The sequence below is a fragment of the Bos mutus genome, chromosome 24 (genome assembly GCF_027580195.1).
Source record: "Bos mutus isolate GX-2022 chromosome 24, NWIPB_WYAK_1.1, whole genome shotgun sequence".
In the NCBI taxonomy this organism is placed as follows: domain Eukaryota; kingdom Metazoa; phylum Chordata; class Mammalia; order Artiodactyla; family Bovidae; genus Bos; species Bos mutus.
The window spans coordinates 45124980-45137228 of NC_091640.1; positions in this window are offsets into that span (position 1 = coordinate 45124980).

A 12249-nucleotide genomic window follows, 5' to 3' on the forward strand; every position below is an offset into this window, starting at 1 on the left:
GTATTCTGGGATATCCATATGCATCATTTTCTCATTTGATCCTTGTAATAGCCATGTATAATAGTCTGCATGGGTTTTCAGTCTTCCTATTTTTTAAAATAAAATCTTAGGAATATTAGAACTGAAAGTGACCTCATCTATAATTTTGATCAGTTTATGCTAACCAGGGATTTGTCAGGGGAATTGTCTCTAAAACCTATATATGTGCTGCCCTCCTGATTCTCCAACTTCTTGCTACTCCTCCCCTCCATCCACACATACAGAGTCTGAATCAATGAGTAGGGATGAGACCCCAGATACAAATACTTCTTAGAACACACTTTGAAACTCACAGTGATTTCCACCGCAACTTTAGACCAGCCCTTTAATTGTCCTGTAGAGGACCTGAGGATTAAAGAGTGATGTGATGAACCCAGAGGCACAGGCAATGGCAGGGTCTGTATTCCAACCCTGGCCTTCCAATGCTTAGTTGAATGGCCTTGCTTTCACACTTTTCTACATCATTCCAAGTTAAGAGGGGACTGCTAACAAGGTGCTAGTTATTTTACACCATGTTTTGCTTCTTGATAGCCAAAAAGAAAAATTATTTTTAAAAAATGCACTATCTAAAATGTGCCTGATGTGAGTAAAATTCCCAGAACCACAATTTGTGTTAGAGGTGTTTCCATCTGAATGCATGATCCTCACAGATTTCACTCCTCAGTCTGAAGATTTGGCTCAGATCCTCTTGAACAGTGATGACCCTCTTTTTCTCTTGATGACATTTCATTTCAGTTCTCTGCAACTTCCCCATACCCCCAGGAGCATTCCACTGAATTTTGGATCAAATCATCAATAACCTAAAATATGTGGTTAAGCACTGATGAGAAAGAAACAGCATTTTAGAAGGCAAATGAGTTATACTGGCCGAGAAACAAAAGTGTTTTTCTCCCTACTTCTCTGCCCCTCTGTCAAACCTCTCTCTAGACACCTCACCTGGTACCCTGATACTCCTGGATGGGAGGGGCTCATTAGAGCCACGGCCCTCAGTTGGTTCCATTCACCAGTGAACAGGATTACTGTGTAAAATGGTAGTGCTCTAATTCTGGTGCTTTCTGAGCCCAAGTTCTAAGAAATAAAGGCAGGACTTCCTTCTGAGCATGCCTTTCTTTTAGAGTTGTGAGTTAAGTTTTATTCAGGGTCTTACTGAGGACTATAAGCTGGCACAGTCTCTCAGATAGCTCTGAAGACCTGCTCCAAAGACATAGGGGGAATCTAGCTTACATATGCTTGACTGTTAAGGAATACAAACAGTCGGGCATAAATCTTGGTGAGATATATTTCATGCTGCATGTTGAATAAGCAGATCTAAGGCAGGGTCTACAGATTTCCTACACTCAATTCCTGTCTAAAGCCCGAGAAAGAAGCCTCATTAGGAAATTCTTGATGGAAGAATGCATGGAGTGTTATGCAGTCCTATTCTTAATAAAAGATGCTCTGTCCAGAACGATCCAAGTAAGGTTTTACACAACACAGTTTTCTATTATGATGATTACATCTACTTGATAGCGGCTTTATGTAATTAATATATTTCTTTTCCCCCAGAGAATGCGCAACTGGGGCTCTCTTTTCAGTAATAAGGGTCTTCAAACCAATTGTCCCTACACTCTTTTATTGTGATGAAGTATACATCGCATAAAATTGACCATTTCAACCATCTTCAACTGTATAATTCAGGGGCATTAAGTATATTCACTGTCACCAAGTGTCACCACTATCAGTGTCCAGAATTTTTTCATCAATCCAAAACAGAAGCTCTGTGCCCATAAAATAGTAACCTCCCATTTCTTCTTTCTCCCCTGCCTCAGCCCAAGTAACCTTTACTCTACTTTCTGTCTCTGTGATATTTGTCCTTTTGTTTTGGGCTTATTTCACTTAGAAAATGTTTTCAAGTTTCATCCATGTTGAAGCATATGTATGAGTTTCACTCCTTTTTAAGGATGGATAAAATTCCATTAAACCTGTCATACCACACTGCATTACCCATTCATCAGTGGGTGAACTAACCTAGGCACTTTCGTTATGTCATTTATTGGATCTGGTGCATATTTACCTAACGAGGCTGTGGTGTATGAATGAGGGAAGAGAATGATGAGCACTGATGAGTTCTTAGGGAACCTCTCCATAAGCTATAGAAATATTACATTTCCACATTTTTTTCTGAACTAAAAATAGAGATGATTTGACAAATATGATCATACAGGGATAACTGAAGAGAATTTTGAAAACATACTTTCCAGAAAACTAAGCAGGTGTGGTCACCATAGCTTCCTTCAGTTCAGTTCAGCTCAGTTCAGTCGCTCAGTCGAGTCCGACTCTTTGCGACCCCATGAATCCCAGCATGCCAGGCCTCCCTGTCCATCACCAACACCTGGAGTTCACTAAAACTCATGTCCATCGAGTCGGTGATGCCATCCAGCCATCTCATCCTCTGTTGTCCCCTTTTCCTCCTGCCCCCAATCCCTCCCAGCATCAGAGTCTTTTCCAATGAGTCAACTCTTTGCATGAGGTGGCCAAAGTATTGGAGTTTCAGCTTTAGTATCAGTCCTTCCAATGAACGCCCAGAACTGATCTCCTTTAGGATGGACTGGTTGGATCTCCTTGCAGTCCAAGGGACTCACAAGAGTCTTATCCAACACCACAGTTCAAAAGCATCAATTCTTCAGCACTCAGCTTTCTTCACAGTTCAACTCTCACATCCATACATAACCACTGGAAAAACCATAGCCTTGACTAGATGGACCTTTGTTGACAGAGTAATGTCTCTGCTTTTGAATATGCTATCTAGGTTGGTCATAACTTTCCTTCCAAGGAGTAAGCATCTTTTAATTTCATGGCTGCAGTTACCATCTGCAGTGATTTTGGAGCCCCCAAAAATGAAGTCTGACACTGTTTCCACTGTTTCCCCATCTATTTGCCATGAAGTGATGGGACCAGATGCCATGATCTTCGTTTTCTGAATGCTGAGCTTTAAGCCAACATTTTTACTCTCCTCTTTCACTTTCATCAAGAGGCTTTTGAGTTCCTCTTCACTTTCTGCCATAAGGGTGGTGTCATCTGCATATCTGAGGTCATTGATATTTCTCCTGGCGATCTGGATTCCAGCTTGTGCTTCTTCCAGCCCAGCGATTCTCATGATGTACTCTGCATAGAAGTTAAATAAGCAGGGTGACAATATACAGCCTTAACATACACCTTTTCCTATTTGGAACCAGTCTGTTGTTCCATGTCCAGTTCTAACTGTTGCTTCCTGACCTGCATATAGGTTTCTCAAGAGGCAGGTCAGGTGATCTGGTATTCCCATCTCTTTCAGAATTTTCCACAGTTTATTGTGATCACACAGTCAAAGGCTTTGGCATAGTCAATAAAGCAGAAATAGATGTTTTTCTGGAACTCTCTTGCTTTTTTGATGATCCAGCAGGTGTTGGCAATTTGATCTCTGGTTCCTCTGCCTTTTCTAAAACCAGCGTGAACATCTGGAAGTTCACGGGTCACGTACTGCTGAAGCCTGGCTTGGAGAATTTTAAGCATTACCTTACTAGCATGTGAGATGAGTGCAATTGTGTGGTAGTTTGAGCATTCTTTGGCATTGCCTTTTTTGGGGACTGGAATGAAAACTGACCTTTTCCAGTCCTGTGGCCACTGCTGAGTTTTCCAAATTTGCTGGCATATTGAGTGCAGCACTTTAGCAGCAGCATCTTTCAGGATTTGAAATAGCTCAACTGGAATTCCATCACCTCCACTAGCTTTGTTCATAGTGATGCTTCCTAAGGCCCACTTGACTTTACATTCCAGGATGTCTGGCTCGAGGTGAGTGGTCACACCATCTTGATTATCTGGGTCATGAATCTTTTTTTTGTACAGTTCTTCTAGCAACTGGAAAAACAAAGTGGAGAAAAAAGTGTTTTCCATAAGGATTTCCCCCTTCTGAAGCAGAGGTTTTAGAACTCTGTTCCCTGACTTTGGCATCTTCTATGAAAATGAGAGTCTTATCTTCCTAAAGGTGCTTGTGTCTGCACAGTGAGAAGCAAGTACCTGGAACCCCCAGGAGGAATGTCCTAGAAGCTGCCTGTGGCCCAAGATGTCTGAGTCATCTCTTAGCCTCTTAGGCCCTCTGTCCTGTTTTCACTAAACATCAGCACTAAACACAGGACCAGGGACAAAAAAAGATGGACAAAGTTGTGGAAAGCAGTGTAAGACCGAAGTCAGCCCTGTCGGAACCTTTTTAGGGCTCGAGTGGGATTGAAGTTGTGCTGGGATAGAGCTGCTTTGGGGCTCATATGAGGCAACTTGTTGCTGAGATTCATGAAGTCTCTGTTACTCCCTCTGGGCCATGTCAACTTCTGGGAGGAGCGTTTAGACATCACGAAGTTGGCAGCATAACCAAAAGTTTATGTGAGATTGGGGCAAGATTAAATCTCCCTCCTCTTGCTTTTCCCTAACTGGTGGATTTCATGTTATGTAAGAAGCACACGCTTGACTCTAAAGATGGGAAGCTACTGACGGGTGATGACGAAGCACTGGGGGAGGGGCTGCAAGTTTGTGAAAAGCAAAGGAATTACAGAAAGCACGTTGCAAGTCCATCGCAAGTCCTCTTAGTTTTCTTACACTGTGTTCCAAACCCAAACAAATTTAAAAAAACGTATGTGTGCAAAAGCAAACCTTAAACCATTTTGCGAATCCCACCCTAGATTTCACATTTCTCCAGTGAGGCTCACATTCCTTTATTCAGATTCCAAAAGTAGAGATAATTTGTTCCAAATGTTTCCAAAGCCGACCAGCAGAAGGGCCTAACGATTTTTCCAGAGCTGGAGAAAACTGTGAAATTTTCTACACTCTAATGGAGCATTCGAAGTAAAAAAAAGAAAGAGAGACAAATGAAGGGAAAGGGCAAAGGAATGTTTTGATGATCTATTTGTTTATTTTGTTACAGTTATGGCTCTTTGACAAGCCGTGAGGAGACACATTGATTGCCAATGTTTTATTTCCTTTGGCAAGGTAGCATTTCTTCTGTATTATGCAGTAGTTTATGATGGAGAAATCAGCCATGTTGTTATATAGATTTCTTGTAAGATGGTGAGCAAGCTCGTTTCAAAAAGACTAAACCCGGGGACACTTGGGGATGATGTGTATGTGTGTGTGTGTTTGTGACACCCAAGCCTCTACAATGACCCCCTTCCTCCTCCCTAACAGACCTTCAGATGACCATCAATTTGCAGATGACCATCAATTTGTGGATGACAACTCCCTGTGTCCCAAAGTAGCTTCCATTTAGATACTTGTTTGGGCGCTGGGCACCAAAGCTGATGACTGACAGCTGGGGTAACTTCTAAGGGGGGACAGATTTTACTGGGATTGGAAAGAAAGACTTTTTTCACTTTGTCAGACTGTCACTAGACTGTATTGTCTTCTAATGGTTTAAAATGTGTCTGTCTTGTCTCTGCTGTGAGAATTTGCCCCCTTGTAACTCCCTTAGTGTGTCCAGCACAATGCTTGACTTGTAGTAGATGTCAATTTGAGGAAAGAAGTAAATTGAATGGAACATTTGACACTTTGTTTCATTAAATTTGCAAGGATCTGAAGAAAATTTTGATAAATGCAACTGTCAGAGAGCCAGTTCAGATTCCAAGCCATCATGGTTTGTAATATAATAAGTAATATTTATAACATATTTTTAATATCATCACTGTTATCATTGTCATCATTTATTAAGAGCATACAATGTTCTAGGCACAGTAATGAGTGATTTACACATATAATCTCCCTTTATCTTCATAACAACTCAGCAAATAGGACATGATTATCTCATCCTATAAATGAGGAAACTGAGGCTCAAAGAATTAAATAACTTTAGATTCTAGTGACTAAAGTTGGGTCAGATCCAGATTGGTTGATGAGTTTTTGGCCATGAGCTGAGACCTGGAAAGTAAACAGAGCTGATATCATAGCCAGCTCACTCACTGGGGTCAAGCAAGGGACTAGGGAGCCCAGAACTATGATTGTGACTCTTCATGTTTGTGTTGCATCAAGACAAACTCTATTTTGGCTTCTAACCACATCCCTAAGCTGGGCCAGCTGGATTTGAAATTGTGCAATTGGTCACAGGCAAAGGAGTGTGGGTGGCTTGGGGAAAATTCATCATTAGGCTTGAAGCTACATTTCAGAGCACATGGTCTTCTAATGGGGAGCTGGGAAAACATTTCTTCACATGACTGATGATAGTGCATGGTTGCCAGGGTCTAGGAGGGATGTACTAGGAATGTCAGCCATGGTTCCAGTCTTTGAGTGATGGGGGATTTACTGGATAAGGCAGAATGCCTATCCACCCCAGGTAGGACATGGGAACGTAGATATGGGCTAAACGAGTGAGCGCACATACACTCTTTTCTAGCTCTGTATGCAGATGTGAGTCATGGATGTGATGTGGCCAGAGAGTCTTTCCCTTTCTACACAGTATAATTATTTATCACTCACTCTCAGAGCCCTAAGACCCTTCCTTTAAAAACCATTAGAAAGTTCTGTGTTAGAGAAAAAGAGCATTGGATTTGAAATAAGAAGATCATGGCTTGAGTCTTTTGTGGCCACTCACCAGCTAAAAAAAACTGAGTCTTTAATTCTTGAGATAGAATTTTGGGATCATCTTTGCCTTGCACCCCACTCCAGTACTCTTGCCTGGAAAATCCCATGGATGGAGGAGCCTAGTGGGCTGCAGTCCATGGGGTCGCTAAAAGGTGGACACGACTGAGCGATTTCACTTTCACTTTTCACTTTCATGCACTGGAGAAGGAAATGGCAACCCACTCCAGTGTTCTTGCCTGGAGAATCCCAGGGACAGGGGAGCCTGGTGGGCTGCCGTCTCTGGGGTCGCACAGAGTTGGACACGACTGAAGCGACTTAGTAGTAGCAGTAGCAGTTGCCTTCCTGAACTTATTTGATTGTTGAGAAGATCAAATTACATACAACACATCTGTAAACACTGAAGTGCTTCACACATTTTCAAAAAGTATATGAATAATGGACACTGTGACATATCATAAAATCCAAGGAAAGAAAGAAATATATAACTAACCAAGACTGTTGCTGGACATTTCTGTGTCCAAGATTCCATGAGACATTGGGTGAAATAACTAGAAATGTATATGATATTGCTCTCACCATTAGGTAGCTTATACTATTTTAGAGAAGGTAAAACTAGCAAGTTTAATTGGTTTACTGGACAAGCTGGAGTGAGCAGGGTGTAAGAAAGAATCAAATTAATTTTCTCCCACCACTGGCTTTCTCCAACTTTGATGAGAGCTCAGAGCCCTTAATTTTCCAGATCATTTTTTTTTTAACTAAGTCACTAGATATCAACAAACAGTCTCATTTTCAGGAGTTAGAATATTAGATTAAAAGTAGTGAAAATCTCCGTTCCACTAGAGCTTGGGGAGAAGTTGGGGGACGTAATCTTCTCTGTGTTTTTTCCTCATTCCACTCTCCTGACAGAATCCATTTCTGCACTCCCTGACCCCCTAGTCTGGCTGCAAGGAGGAAAGAAAATTTGAGGAAAAGAACGTAACTTGCAGTAGACGTTCCTCCCTTCAACCACACTGGACCCTTTCTGTGTCAGGTGAACAAACACTGGCTCTTTCTCTCTGGGGCATTGCTGTGAGTTCTTTGATCTCTTCTGAAGTCTAACTCTGACTTGCTTCTAGGCACCATGATGCTTCCTCTATCTGAACAACTTTGACTCTCCCTGCTGGTGGCAAAGCTCATGTCAAATCTTTCTGCATGGCGTCCTCATCCTGGCAGACAAAGTTCTTGAGCAGGGACCCATCAAAAGGGCTCATGCTGAGCCCTCTCCTGCAGAATCCACTGGCCTTTCCCTTCTAACCCACAGGAAGCCCCTAGAAGCCAGCACACTCCCCACTCCTTCCTCAGCCATCACAGGCTGCTGCAGTTTTCAGACATCGTGAGAAGGCAATCAGGTGCCGGGCTCTGAGTTGTCCAAAATCCAGGGGATACAAATCAAGCTGGCAGCTTTCTGGAAGTCTCTGACCTAGTAGAATATGGGGTGATGAGGGGCAGAAGTCATAGATTCCCTGAAGCTTTCTCTACGGAAATCCTTTCTCCCAGCCTTTTCTCTCATAAAGCCCCCTCCTATATGGTAGAGGAAGGAGCCCTGGGCTACCGACAGTAGAATTAGTGTTTCACCACTATTTTGTTTCCTAGAGCTGCCATAGCAAGGTACTACTGGTGGCCTAAAATCGCGGAAATCGAGTCTCTAACAGTTCTGAAGAGCAGAAGTCTGAAATCATGGTGTCAGCAAAGTTTGTTCCTTCTGGATGCTCTGAGGGATAGTCTGTCGCAGGCCTCTCTCCTGGCTTCTGGTGGTTTCCAGCATTCCTTGACATTCCAATTTCTGCTTCTGTCTTCACATGGCCTTCTTCTCTCTTTGCTTGTCTCTGTGTTTCATCTCCTCTCCTTGTAAGAATACCAGTCAATGGATGTAGGGCCCCGCATGGTAAAGAAGCTGCCTGCAATGCAGGAGACCCAGGTTCAATCCCTGGGTTGGGAAGATCCCCTGAAGAAGGAATGGCTACTCACTCCAGTGTTCTTGTCTGGAGAATTCCATGGACAGAGGAGCCTGGTGGGCTATAGCATATAGGGTTGCAAAGATTCAGACACACCTGAGCAACTAATGCTTCAATCTGGTATGGCCTCTTCCTAACTAGACTACATCTTCAAAGAACTTATTCCAAATAAAGTTACATCCACAGATACCTGGGATTAGGGCTTCAACTTATCCTTTTGGAGGATAAGGATCCAAACCCACAATAGCCACCTTCCTAGAAACTACTGCATAGACATTCAAGTATCCCTCTTCAGAGTATATGGAACCTAACTCCCTTTGTTCCCAAACTTGGGGCCTTAGTGAAGTAAGACCTAAAATAAAATCTCCTGTAATACCTCCTGTAATATCCTCTTAAATAGATATAAAACCATTTTAAGATAACATAAAAAACTCCAACAAGCAGAAGAAAGTTGCTCTTTCCTCCCTCAGTCAGATTCTAAGGGTGGTGAGGTAACTTTTTCTTTCAGTTTTCACCTAAAATTTTAAAAACTTAATTAATATTTCAAATATACACAAAAATAGAATAATATATTCCCATACCATCACTTACCTTGAACAGTTGTCCACTTTCTGGCATTCTCTTTTCATTTATTTCCTCCCAACCACCAAAAACACAAAAGCAAACAACGTCCTATTTTTCTGGAATATTTTAAAGCAGATACTATATTCTTCATCTTTTAACTATGAAGTGATCTCTTCTGGTCATCAGAGATCAGACCATATTCAGACCTTCCTCTGTACAGACAGTGGATGGTGTTAATGGTGATGTGTACCATCTCTCTTCATGGAGGGCAGCTCGGTGAGTCTGAAGAAGTTGGCTACTTGTAGAAGCTAAAATCCTTGCACCTTGGAAATCCTAAGTCTATTCTCTCCTCTTTTCTAAAACTTCTCTGAAGTGAAGGACAACAGTGACGTTCCACTATCTGATGTGGTGCAGTTACTTTGTTCTCATCCTGCTAGGCTTCTCCTTGGAAATCTACCCCATGTTTTAAATATATAAGTGTCCAATCAAGACCTGGATGGATGCTGAAGAAAGTTCTCTCAAGGGGCTTTCAAGATATCAAAAAGGAGGAAATCAGACAAGTATATAACTCAAAGAGAACAAAAAGCCCAACGAAGTATTAAAAATTTGCTACACTGAGCCAAAGACGTCACCCAGCTTGACAACCACTATATGCTGATCTGCAGAGAAGTTTCTGGAATTGTGACTTCTACAATAAATCCACAGCTTAAACTGGAATAAAAGTACTGGCAGCAATTTGGCTGATGTGCTTTTAAATGAGGAGAATAACATGAAGGGTCAGGTGTAGGGAGATGCACGGGGTGAATTTCCCAGTCCTGTTTCTCAAGACCCAGGCCACCTTGGGGAGCAAATGCAGCCATTCAAATCCTGACTGTAGATGTTCCATTTCAGAGTTCTTTCCTCAAGAATTCATAAAAATGCAGCTGGGGTGAATGGGCTGCAGCCTCCTGCGCTACACAGGGTCTGGCAATTTATCATTCAGCAATGCTTTTCTCCAACTCAATTCAGTTTTTCTCTCTTTGTTAATAATAGAGTGTTTAGGGCAGTTTGTGGTTTCAGGTTATCTTCTTCCCCAGCCAAATTATACTCCCAAATGTATCAATATCTTCTGGGGAATCATATTCATTGACAGAGGAAATTATTTGCCTTCTCAGAGGATCAAGCGAAGTGGTCTGGAACTAAGAGATGAAAATATTTAGATAGAGAGGGAAAAAATCCTTATTTGTCATAGTGGCTGCATCCTGCTACAGACGCAGTAACTGAACCTCTCTAAGAGGAAATATATTGGAGTCTCTGCAGTAGGAAAGAGGTAGTTGGGAATGAGGTCCAATGCAGGGAGGGACTATCTGAAATGCATTTTTAAGACACTTTCTTAAAGTCCAATGCATACTGTAATACCATTTATTTTGTATTGACAGTGTAATTCATATCCTATAATACATATAGGAAATAATGGAGGATCTGTCCCAGCACTGGTCTTGCGAAAAATCGTGGAGTCAGTAAATCACAAACACCTAAGCCACGAATCTATGGAAGATGCACAAGGAGCTCCACACCAAGCTAGGGACAATGGGAAGTTCAAAGGGGAATAAACTCCTGTTTTGCTTCTAAATGTGCTTATGGGACCTGAACCCCATTAAAATGCACTCCATTAAAAAAGAAAAAAAAAAGAGTAATGCTTGATTGATTGTGCTTTTTCTGGGCAACAGGATCTTGACTCCGTTCATCAATTTACTAAGTGTTTCCTGGGTACCAGGCACTGAGCTTCACACTAGGATACCCAGCACTGACAGCTATTCATAACAACATTTGAAATGGTTCTTTAACTTGATAAAAGTGACTGTTGAGATTGACTGAGCCCAATTTTAAATTAAGAACTATATATCGTTTATTGCAGCTAGTGGTATGTGATGCTCTACAAAGATATATAACAAGTTCTGCAATTACTCTGTTTCTTCTTACAAAAACTAATTAAGATCAAGAGAATAGTTCCATTATTTATGTATTTATTTTTTGCATCCTCTTCCCTTTCTTCTGTCACTTGAGGCCTGGTCAGTGCTGAATTGTGTGCTTCAGGATTTGTATGTAATCAGTGATACAACAGAAGAGCTAATATGAAAATCGAATCAGAGTCATTGCCCTTTATTATTAATGTAAATCTGCATATTAGGAACCTCCAAAACAATTGCATTTTACTTTGCCTGTTGGATGAGAATTTTTTGTTGTTGTTGTTAATCCTTTACTTAAGCCATTTTAAGTTCCAGCCCCTAGAACTAGGGCATAGAGTGAGTATTTGGGGTGTGGCATGTAGTAGCCGGGCTTCCCAGGTGGCGCTAGTGGTAAAGAACCTTGCCAATGTGGGAGACTTAAGACATGCAGGTTCAATCCCTGGGTCAGGAACATTCCCTGGAGGAGGGCATGACAACCCACTCCAGTATTCTTGCCTGGAGAATCCCATGGACAGAGGAGCCTGGCCGGCTACAGTCCATAGGGTCGCAAAGAGTAGGACACTACTGAAGCAACTTAGCATGCACACACCCATGTAGTAGTCCCATTTTCTGTGTCCTTGAGGATTTTCTCCATTATCACTCATTTTTTTTTAACTTCTTGAAATTTCTTTTACCATAGGGGCAGGTATCAAATTCCTATTACACCAACTAAAGAATAAGAAATAAAGTATTTAAGCGTTTTGGTCACAATATCACATAAATGTACTTACCTCTGTGTATCTATCTTGGTCCTTTAGGATGTTCATTTTCGGTGACCTCTCATATCTTTTATCTGTAAAGTAAATTAAAAAAATGAATACCTCCACCTCAAGAGGTCACTGTGAGGAGTAGTAAAGTTAATACCTGTGGAATGCTGACTGCATGCCTGTGGCAGAGTTGGTCTTTGGTAAATGGGGAGATCTGCATACCATGAACCAGGTGCTTCTCTGCTGCATTCTGAGGGGTCTGCTCCAAGAACCCTGCACCCTGCCCTCCCCTTCCCTCTGCCTCTCTCTCTTCCCACGCAGGGCTCGCCTCCTGTCTTCACATTCTAGTGCTCCCACAGAACTACATAGCTTTTATTC